Raw genomic sequence first — 12,278 nt, forward strand, 5'->3', positions numbered from 1 at the left:
CATCATTCAAACAGTTTTAGAAACTTCAGATTGTTTTCCATCCAGATCTACTAATAATATCTTAGCTTCTGCGCCTGAATAGCAGGCAGTTTACTCTGGGCACCTTATTCATTCAAGCTACTCAATACTGCCCCCAGCCATAAGAAGTTAAACAACATGATCATTACACAGGTACACCTTAAGCTGGGGACAATAAAAGGCCACTCTAAAATGTGCAGTTTTGTCACAACAAATGGCACAAATTTTGAAGGAGTGTGCAATTGGCATGCTGACTGCAGGATTGTCCAACAGAGCTGCTACCAGAAGCCGCCTCCAATGGCATTTTAGAGAATTTGGCAGTACATCCAACGAGCCTCACAACCGTAGATCATGTGTAACCACGCCAGCTCAGGACCTCCACAACCGGCTACTTCACCTGCGGGATCATTTGAGGAAGGGGAGGGGGGTGCTGAGGAGTATTTTTGTATTTAATAGAGACCTTTTGTGGGGAAAAACTCATTCTAATTGGCTGTGCCTGGCTCCCAAGTGGGTGGGCTTATGCCCTCCCAGGCCCACGCATAGCTGTGCCCCTGCCCAGTCATGTAAAATCCATAGATAAGGGCCAAATGAATTAATTTCAATTGAATGATTTCCTTCTATGAACTGTAATTTAGTTAACATTTTTGAAGTTGATGCATTTATATTTTTGTTCCATAGTAACACGCCTTTCTCTGGATTGTACAAATGCAACATCATGCAGTCCCCATTCAGGCCTATTGGGAATTAACCTCTTTGAACTCTAGGGGCGCAATTTCATTTTTGGATGAAAAACGTTCCCGTTTTAAACAAGATATTTTGTCACAAAAAGATGCTCGACTATGCATATAATTGCTACTGTTCGAAAGAAAACACTCTGACGTGTCCAGAAATACAAAGATCTTCTCTGTGCGTGCCCTTTAACGTGAGCTTCAGGCAAAACCAAGATGAGATGGCATCCAGGAAATGACAAGGATTGATTTTTGAGGCTCTGTTTGTCATGATCTCCTTATATGGCTGTGAACGCAAGAGGAATGAGTCTGCCCTTTCTGTCGTTTCCCCAAGGTGTCTGCAGCATTGTGACGTATTTGTAGGCAGATCATTGGAAGATTGACCATAAGAGACCACATTTACCACGTGTCCGCCCGGTGTCCTGCGCCGAAATTGGTGCGCAAAAGTCACCTGCCAGTATTTTTCCAAACAATACAGAGAGTAAAGCAAGCTTCCACAAACTGCATGTCAATGAAGAGATATGTGAAAAAACACCTTGAGGACTGATTCCAAACAACGTTTGCCATGTTTCGGTCGATATTATGTAGTTAATCCGGAAAAAGTTTTACGTTGTAGGTGACTGCATTTTCGGTTCGTTTCAGTAGCCAGGCGCAATGTAGAAAACGGAACGATTTCTCCTACACACAGATGCTTTCAGGAAACACTGCGCATTTGGTGTGTAACTGAGAGTCTCCTCATTGAAAACATCCGAAGCTCTTCAAAGTTAATGATTTTATTTATTTGGTTATCTGGCTTTTGTGAAAATGTTGCGTGCTACATGCTACACAAAATGCTATGCTACATACTCTTACACAAATTAGTCAATTTCTATGGTTCAAAAGCATATTTTGAAAATCTGAGATGACAGTGTTGTTAAGAAAAGGCTAAGCTTGAGAGCAAACGCATTATTTTAATTTTATTTGCGATTTTCAGAAATCGTTAACGTTGCGTTATGCTAATGAGCCTGAGGCTTTAGTCACGATCCCGGATCCGGGATGGGGAGTTTCAAGAAGTTAATCAATGGGCTACTTGCACCAAGTACTTCCAAATAAAGACCTTTTCGTTTCTATTCCATAAAGAGTGATTTATTGACCCCCCCCCAAAAAAAAAAATCTTACTGAATTCCCAATACAAGTTATAATCATTCTTTTGTGTGATTGTCACTGACTGGGACTATGGTGTAGCACACTCCACCCACAATAAGCACATGTCAATCACATGTTGTTCCCTGCACGCTGCCATTTAAAGTGTACATCATCTCTGGCATTAAAGGCAATGTAAACCATGGAGTTTACTGCCCAGATGGAAGGTAAGCGGACAATAATATGAATGCAGGCCTGTATACACATTACTAGCCATCGAAACCACTGTCGTGAATTTAGGGTAGACATTGCGTGGTAGACATTGCGTGGTAGACATTTTTAAAACAACCATATGCGTATACAGTATATGGTGAAGAGATTAAGGGGACAACTTTTTGCCCGTTAACCTCTCAGCTTTGTGACAACACAACTCTTACCTCTTAAATCAGGCTTCACATTCACCAATTATGGACCAACTGTCATGGACTCTCTGTCAAGTGCGTTCAAGATGGTGCGCACACACACACAAAGATAGAACATACACGCACGCACACATTTGACCAGGTTGTTACTGCAAAATATCAAATAAAGGTTAAAATAACAACCCCCACCCCTCCACCCCACACACACACACACACACATCAACCTGCCAACCCCAACACAAACCCATTACACCACACACCCTTATTTTCATTCCCACTGGACTATAAAAGCCAAACATAGCTCTTTACTTTGTGGTATAGAAATTAGCAGGTATTAAATTAATCCCAAAAACAAACATCATTAATGAATTATTACGATTTCTTTACTATTTGACCATGCCATTCCTGAAATAGATGCCAGAGAGAACAGTACTGTTAATAGGACTGGGTGAACATCAGGACACTCATATTCAAGTCCAGTTGAGCACTGGATGTCTTTCCATTGAAGTTCCCAGGAGGTTGAACATAGACCTACATGAAGGTCTCAGACCATTTCAGCGAGGAGCGGTGGTTGGGTGCACAGCGGACCCCCTAAACCCAATCCTCCACACACAGCAGACCAGAGACTCCCAGACCACCCAGGCAGAGATATGGGCCATCCCAGACCCCAGCACAGACCACCACCCACAGCCACCATTGTTCTCCTTTCTGATTCCTTGGAACAGGTCCAGGATCAGCAGTTCTAACCTCATTACATCTTCCTAAAACGATTCCTATGAGAATGACCTTTGAACCCACCAGAGTCTATGGGAGGGAAATGAACAGACTATAGTCTAAAAGATGGGGGAATTGTGGTAACATAAAATGAAAGAGTCACTACAGATGCTAACTCAATTTTCTGTTTTCGGTCAGTAGTGAGGTAACAATCGTATAGTGTCTTTTACATTTTTATTTCAGACTTCCTTGTGTGACTCTGCTAGGTGTTATTGGTGAAATGTTGTTCATGACACCTTCGTATGACTTCACTTTGCTATCATGTGACTCAGTGTTTGTCATACATACTGAACAAAAATATGAACGCAACATGTAAAGTCTTGGTCACATTTCTCATGAGCAGAAATAAAAGATCACAGAAAGGATCCATAGGCAAAAAAAGCTTATTTCTCTAAAATGTTGTCAAATTTGCTTATATCCCTGTTAGTAAGCATTTATCCTTTGCCAAGATAATCCATTCACCTGACCATGTGGCATATCAAAAAGCTGATTAAAACTTCTTATGGCTGAGATCCCGTTAACGGGATAAACGTGACAACAGCCAGTGAAAGTGCAGGGCGCCAAATTCAAACAACAGAAATTTCATAATTAAAATTCCTCAAACATACAAGTATTGTACACCATTTTAAAGATACACTTGTTGTTAATCCAACCACAGTGTACGATTTCAAAAAGGCTTTACGACGAATGCATACCATGCGATTATGATAGGTCAGCAACTAGTCACAGAAAAACACAGCCATTTTTCCAGCCAAAGAGAGGAGTCACAAAAAGCAGAAATAGAGTTAAAATTTATCACTAACCTTTGATGATCTTCATCAGATGACACTCATAGGACTTCATGTTACACAATACATGTATGTTTTGTTCGATAAAGTTCATATTTATATCCAAAAATCTCAGTTTGGTCCGTTATGTTCAGTAATATTTTGCTTCTAAAAAATCTGGTGATTTTGCAGAGAGCCACATCAATTTACAGAAATACTCATCATAAATGTTGATGAAAATACAAGTGTTATTCATGGAATTAAAGATATCCTTCTCCTTAAAGCAACCACTGTGTCAGATTTCAAAAAAGCTTTACAGAAAAAGCACACCATGCAATAATCTGAGTACAGCGCTCAGACACAAAAACAAGCCATACAGATACCACCATGTTGTGGAGTCAGTCATAGTCAGAAATAGCGTTATAAATAGTCGCTTACCTTTGATGATTTTCATCAGAATGTACTCCCAGGAATCCCAGATCCACAATAAATATTTGTTTTGTTCGATTAAGTCCATTATTTATGTCAAAATACCTCCTTTTTGTTTGCGCGTTTAGTTCACAAATCCAAATTCACGAGGCACAGGCCAGACGAAAAGTCAAAAAGTTCAATTACAGTTCGTAGAAACATGTCAAACAATGTATAGAATCAATCTTTAGGATGTTTTTAACATAAATCTTCAATAATATTCCAACCGGACAATTACTCTGTCTTTAGAAAGGAAAAGGAGAGCAGCTAACTCTCACGGGCGCGCGCGAAACTGAGCTCATGGCATTCTGCCAGACACCTTAGTCAAACAGCTCTTATTCTCTCCCCCTTCACAGTAGAAGCCTGAAACAAGGTTCTAAAGACTGTTGACATCTAGTGGAAGCCGTAGAAAGTGCAAAATGACCCCAGAGACACTGTACATTGGATAGGCAAAGACTTGAAAACCTACAAACCTCAGATTTCCCCCTTCCTGGTTGGATTTTTTTCTCAGGTTTTTGCCTGCCCTATGAGTTCTGTTATACTCACAGACATCATTCAAACAGTTTTAGAAACTTCAGATTGTTTTCTATCCAAATCTACTAATAATATGCATATCTTAGCTTCTGAGCCTGAGTAGCAGGCAGTTTACTCTGGGCACCTTATTCATTCAAGCTACTCAATACTGCCCCCAGCCATAAGAAGTTAAACAACATGATCATTACATACCTTAAGGGAACATTTCGACATTTTCTGTATGGTTAGTGAGAACGTCCATATTTCAAATGTACCGTCCCTTACTAGACGTCCGAAAACATTTGTAAAATTCGGGGACGGCGTCGGGCCAAGCGGCAGGGCCAGACCTACCGGGAAGTCATCAAATGAACTTTGTCGGACATTCGGTTTTAGATTTATAAAATAATCAAATTTTGGTCATTTTTTCGCTATCCCGGAAAATCCCACAAGAGGGCATAAGCAATCAAATTGCAATTTGACAAAACATCACGAATCACGACGGGGCCTTATCTCGAAAACTGAAAATATTTCGAAGCCGAAACTTGGTGAGCATAGGTTTGGCATAATGGGCAGTTGGCCCCGAACAAGATGGCGTCTAGGCCTCAACGGTTTTTGAGTTATGGCCATTTTTCTGGGATTAAAGGTCCAAAATGAAAATAGAGAAACCATTTTTTAACTTCACGTCAAAGTCAAGGAGCCTCCGGTGTCAATAAAAAAAAAATCTGCCTTTTATCTATCGTCATTTAAGAGAAATCGTACAATGACAGATTGGTGATGTTCAAATATAGGTTTTTTTTTTCAACAGTTACAGATCCAGTTGCAGGGTGTTCATACAAATATTTTTAAAGTGTGCTGCGGAGCTCTGCGAGATTTCTGTGATTTTCTATGATTTTCTGAATTAACACCCATTCACTAAACCCTCCGTAAATAACTCAGTTCTTAATGTAAAGACTTAAAACTCAGGATTCTGTAAAGGCATTCCCCAATCAGGATATGGGTTTATTTATAGCTTCCTGTGCCAACAGGAAGTGCCTTAAATGGTGTCATAGTGGCTGTTTCCAAGGGTTAAAAAGGTCAGATCTTTTCAAAACTTCATATGTGTGATTAGGCAACCCTCCTGAACTGTAAAATCAGTCATTTCTCCCAACAGATGTCAAAGAAAAGCTCTCACACACACACACAGCAAGGATGGAGTGACAAAGCGCGGTGCTTAAAGACACAGAGAGCAGGCAATGGCATAAACATAATCCCAAGGCCGTGCCGAGTTCAACGAGATATCCCGCTTGACCGTAGCTCGCTCGGTCTAAGCGCAGCGACCATTAGAAAAGTAGGCCCAAAATGAAGCCTGCACCACAATGTCATTTGCTTTTGGGTGACAGTGAGAGAACCGTTAGGGTGAGAAACACAATTCGACCTCAGGTACGTTCCCAATGTCCCCCCGATCCGTGCAAGCCTAACCTTGACAATGTGGCATTAACCCTTCACAGTTAAAAGAAGGTGTTTACATCAAACAGTTTGCATTGACTTCTCTCCCCATAGGAATACATTGCCTGCTCCTCTAAATTCAACCTGAGGCCTATGTGGGTTATGAATGCCTTATGAACCTGTCTTTGATGACAGTCCATCAGGACACTATGAGGTCTACCTGTGTCGATTCTAAGCTTCCTGGACCAACCGGAAGTGGTTAAAATCGCCCTAAAAGTGTATATCCATACCCTGCCTGCAATTTGATAGACATAGTGCATTGAACCCTGTGTAAATCAGTCAATTCTTAATGTAAAGACTTAAAACTCAGGATTCTGTAAAAGCATAGCCCAATGAGGATATGTGTTGACTTATAGCTTCCTGTGTCAACCGGAAGTGCCATAATTGGTGTCTCAGGGGCTGTTTCAAAGGGTTAAAAAAATCAGATCTGTCCAAAACTTCATATGTGTGATTAGGCAACCCCCATGAACTGTAAATCAGTCATTTTTCCCATAAAAATTAAAAGGAAAACTAAATCACACAGATACACAACTTGGAAGGAGGGACGTATTCGGGTGCGTAGAGACTGACACTGCCTTCAATAGTTAGCTTTGTTCGAGCTAAAAAAGAACCGTCAGACCTAGAGTTCTGAAACTTTAGAAACCTGTTCTAGACCTCAGGTCGATAGTGCGTGGTGAGTTAGGTGGCTCTAGAAGGTTCTCGGACCGAGAAACAGCCACGTACATTTGCAATGACTTCAATTCATTTTGACCATTACAAAAATGGTGACATTTAGAAAAGTCTCAGAGACACAAGACTAGGTGCATTGAAACCGGCTCGGCCCATAGACATGGACCCCAACGTTTCTGTCCGATAGCTCATTCAAGGACCCCATAGCAAGGCATGGAAAAAAGTGGATTTTCAGCACCAATTAGGGTTTTACTCGGGCACCGAACTCGGGATTCGGGGTCGCCTCACATAGGACTACACATAATGTCCGAACTGGAACCGCAGCTAGAACGTAACTATGTGTTTTACGTTTTTATTATGTTTTAAACTAATTGCGCTGTTAATTATGGGCCTGCTCTGACATATGTGATAGTTGGCTTCTAAATGAGTTGGAAAAAGTGGGTTTGGTGTCAATTGATATCAGTTTGGTGTCAGAATGACATCTAATTGACTGATGGACACTGACTTGCTAGTTGACTTTTGTTAATTTGCAATATGTTTAAGCGGAGAGGGACCATCACCAAAATGGCATTCTGAAATCAACACAAAAAATGGCATCACCATAGTGTCCAGACTGTGTCGAGTTCAACGAGATGCCCCCGCTTGACCGTAGCTCGCTCGGTCTGAGCGCAGCGACCATGAGAAAAGTAGGCCCAAAATGAAGCCTGCACCACAACGTCATTTGATTTTGGGTGACAGCGGCGGAACCGTTAGGTTTAGAAGGACAATTCAAACACAGGACTGTTCCTAAGGTCCTCCCGATCTGTGCAAGCCTAACCTTGACCGTGTGGCATTAACCCTTCACAGTTAAAAGAAGGTGTTTACATCAAACAGTTTGCATTGACTTCTCTCCCCATAGGAATACATTGCCTTCACCTCTAAATTCAACCTGAAGCCTATGTGGGTTATGAATGCCTTATGAACCTGTCTTCTATGACAGTCCATCAGACCACTATGAGGTCTACCTGTGTCTATTCTAAGCTTCCTGGAGCAACCGGAAGTGGTTAAATTCACCCAAAAGGTATTTGGATGTACGTCACCAGCAAAGGTGAAAATGACTCTGCATTCAACCCTGTGTAGATCAGTCAATTCTCAACTTAAAGACTTAAAACTCAGGATTCTGTAAGTGTCTATGTCAATCAAGACATGTGTTTACTTATAGCTTCCTGTGCCAACCGGAAGTCCCTTTAATTGGGTCACACTGTCTGTTTTGAAGGGTTAAAAAAGTCACATCTTTTTAAAACTTCATATGTGTGACTAGGTAACCCTCCTGAACTGTAAATCAGTCATTTCTCCCAGCAGATCTCAAAGAAAAGCTCTCACACACACACACAGCAAGGATGGAGTAAAAACGTGCGGTGCCTAAAGACACAGAGAGCGGGCAATGGCATAAACATAATCCCTAGGCCGTGCCGAGTTCAACGAGATATCCCGCTTGACCGTAGCTCGCTCAGTCTGAGAGCAGCGAGCATTAGAAAAGTAGGCCCAAAATGAAGCCTGCACCACAACGTCATTTGATTTTGGGTGACAGCGGCAGAACCGTTAGGTTTAGAAAGACAATTCAACCACAGGAATGTTCCTAAGGTCCTTCCGATCCGTGCAAGCCTAAGTTTGACCGTGTGGCATTAACCCTTAACAGTAAAACAGGGTTTTTTGATCTCATAGAATACATTGATTTCTCTCCCCATAGGAATACATTGCCTGCTCCCCTAAATTCAACCTGGAGCTTATATGGGTTATGAATGCCTTATGAACCTGTCTTTGGTACCAGTCCATCAGGCCACTATAAGGTCTACCTGTGTCGATTCTAAGCTTCCTGGACCAACCGGAAGTGGTTAAAATCGCCCTAAAAGTGTATATCCATAACCTGCATGCAGTTTGATAGACATAGTGTAAATCAGTCAGTTTTTATGGTAAAGACTTAAAACTCAGGATTCTGTAATAGAATACCCCAATGAGGATGTGTGTTGAGTTATAGCTTCCTGTGCCAACCGGAAGTGCCATAATTGGTGTTTCATGGGCTGTTTCGAGGGGTTAAAAAAATCAGATCTTTCCAAAACTTCATATATGTGATTAGGCAACCCCCATGAACTGTAAATCCGTCATTTTTCCCATAAAATTTCAAAGTAAAACTAAATCACACACACACACAGCTTGGAAGTAGGGACCCATTGGGGTGCGTAGAGACATACACTCCCTGCATTAGTTAACCTTGTTGGAACTTTTAAAGAACCGTCAGACCTAGAGTTCTGAAACTTTAGAATCCTGTTCTAGACCTCAGGTCGATAGTGCGTGGTGAGTTACGTCACTCTAGAAGGTTCTCAGACCGAGAAACAGCCTCGTACATTTGCAATGACTTCAATTCATTTTGACCATTACGAAAATGTCGACGTTTAGAAATGTCCAAGAGTCACAAGACTAGGTGCATTGTGACCGTCTCGCCCCATAGAGACAGAACCCAACGTTTCTGTCCGATAGCTTATTCAAGGACCCCGTAGCAAGTAATTGAAAAAAGTGGATTTTCAGCACCAATTAGGGTTTTACTCGGACACCAAATGACCTATCGAGATGAAACTTGGGATTCGGGGTCGCCTCAGCTAGGCCTACACATAACACAAGAAATGGACCCGCAGCTAGAACGTAACTACGTGTTTTATGTTTTTTTTTTATGGTTTGAACCGAAGGCGTTGTGAATTTTGGGCCAGCTCTGAAGTATGTGATACTTGGCTACTAAACGAGTTGGGAAAAGTGGGTTTGGTGTCAGTTTGTATCAGTTTGGTGTCAGAATGATATCAAATTGACTGATGGACGGTGACATGCTGGTGACTCTTGTCCATTTGCAATATGTTTAAACAGTGAGGTACCATCACCAAAAGTGACATTCTGAAATCAACCCTAACGAGCGATGGAGAGGTACCAGAATCACTGCCCAGCCATCCCGAGTTCATCGGGCCAGTCAATTTGGCATTCCTGCACGATTTTTATAGCATGACAAATTCGTGATGGTGAATGCCCAGTTAACCATATTGCAAATGCACAGTGACTTTGCAAGAGTGAGAAAACATAAACAAATGGACATTCTGAAATCAACCCTAATGAGCGATGGAGAGGTACCAGAATCACTGCCCAGCCATCCCGAGTTCATCGGGCCAGTCAATTTTGCATTCCTGCACGATTTTTATAGCATGACAAATTCGTGATGGTGAATGCCCATTGAACCATATTGCAAATGCACAGTGACTTTGCAAAGGTGAGAAAACATAAACAAATGGACATGATGAAATCAACACCTCTAGTGATGGAAAGGAACAACAATCACTGCCCGGACATCCCGAGGTCATCAGGCCAGTCAATTTTGCATTTCTGCAGGATTTTTGAGCATTTCAAATTTCTTATGACATTTGGCCCCCACAAAACATATGCCTTATGCACAAGTAAAAAAAAAAAAAATCATGATAATAAAATATGACTAAAGTATGTTGATACAGTTCTTATACGTGTGTAATTGACACAAAATTCGAAAGAATTTCGAAAAACGGTCCAGAAAGCACTTTTTTAGGGGTGTGTGAAGTTTTTTATGAAATTTTGCAATTTTTGACTTTTGACTTCCTATGAAATCATATTCCAAATGGAGAAAACATATGCCTAATGCACAAGTAAAAAAAAAAAAAATTATGATAATAAAATATGACTAAAGTATGTTGATACAGTTCTTATACGTGTGTAATTGACACAAAATTCGAAAGAATTTTCGAAAAACGGTCCAGAAAGCACTTTTTTAGGGGTGTGTGAAGTTTTTTGTGAAATTTTGCAATTTTTGACTTTTGACTTCCTATGAAATCATATTGCAAATGGACAAAACATGTGCCTTATGCGCAAGTAATTTAAAAAAAATATGATAATAAAATTGGACAAAAGTATATTCATACAGTTCTTACACATGTGTAATTGACAAAAAAAGCGAAAAAATTTTGACAAAAAAATCATTTTTTCAAAATATGGCTTTTGGATGTTGACTTGGGGTCCATTTCCTATCTGAAAAACCACGGTGGAGAGCACACGCCACCTGTTGGATTTTTGAAGTGTTACAACTGGCAATTGCCATATGGCATTTGCAAAACATTTTGCATGAATCAACGTCGATTTGGGTGGTATTGTCCATCGTGTACATGGTTTGTCCTATGCCAATGTTTTCCCATTCATTTTTGTCCATTTCAGGGGGGTATTCCCTTACACAGGTACACCTTAAGCTGGGGACAATAAAAGGCCACTCTAAAATGTGCAGTTTTGTCACAACAAATGGCACAAATTTTGAGGGAGTGTGCAATTGGCATGCTGACTGCAGGATTGTCCAACAGAGCTGCTATCATAAGCCGCCTCCAATGGCATTTTAGAGAATTTGGCAGTACATCCAACTAGCCTCACAACCGTAGATCATGTGTAACCACGCCAGCCCAGGACCTCCACAACCGGCTACTTCACCTGCGGGATCATTTGAGGAAGGGGAGGGGGGTGCTGAGGAGTATTTTTGTATTTAATAGAGCCCTTTTGTGGGGGAAAAGTCATTCTAATTGGCTGTGCCTGGCTCCCAAGTGGGTGGGCTTATGCCCTCCCAGGCCCACGCATAGCTGTGCCCCTGCCCAGTCATGTAAAATCCATAGATAAGGGCCAAATGAATTCATTTCAATTGAATGATTTTCTTCTATGAACTGTAATTTAGTTAACATTTTTGAAGTTGTTGTAGACATTTTTAAAACAACCATATGCGTATACAGTATATGGTGAAGAGATTAAGGAGACAACTTTTTGCCCGTTAACCTCTCAGCTTTGTGATAACACAACTCTTACCTCTTAAATCAGGCTTCACATTCACCAATTATGGCCCAACTGTCATGGACTCTCTGTCAAGTGCGTTCAAGATGGTGCGCACACACACACAAAGATAGAACATACACGCACGCACACATTTGACCAGGTTGTTACTGCAAAATATCAAATAAAGGTTAAAATAACAACCCCCACCCCCTCCACCCCACACACACACACATCAACCTGCCAACCCCAACACAAACCCATTACACCACACACCCTTATTTCCATTCCCACTGGACTGTAAATCAAACATCACTAATCCTCCATGCTGCTTGGTGTTCTCCTGTACCACCGGGGTGACTGACGTCGAGGCTTTGGAGGAGTGAGACAGGCTGCCCTCTCTCCCTACCTCCCTCCTTTCATCCCTCCCATATGCGACGGTCGTGGATAGGGCCAGCTGC

Source organism: Oncorhynchus masou, chromosome 22, assembly GCF_036934945.1.
Source record: "Oncorhynchus masou masou isolate Uvic2021 chromosome 22, UVic_Omas_1.1, whole genome shotgun sequence".
NCBI classification, from domain to species: domain Eukaryota; kingdom Metazoa; phylum Chordata; class Actinopteri; order Salmoniformes; family Salmonidae; genus Oncorhynchus; species Oncorhynchus masou.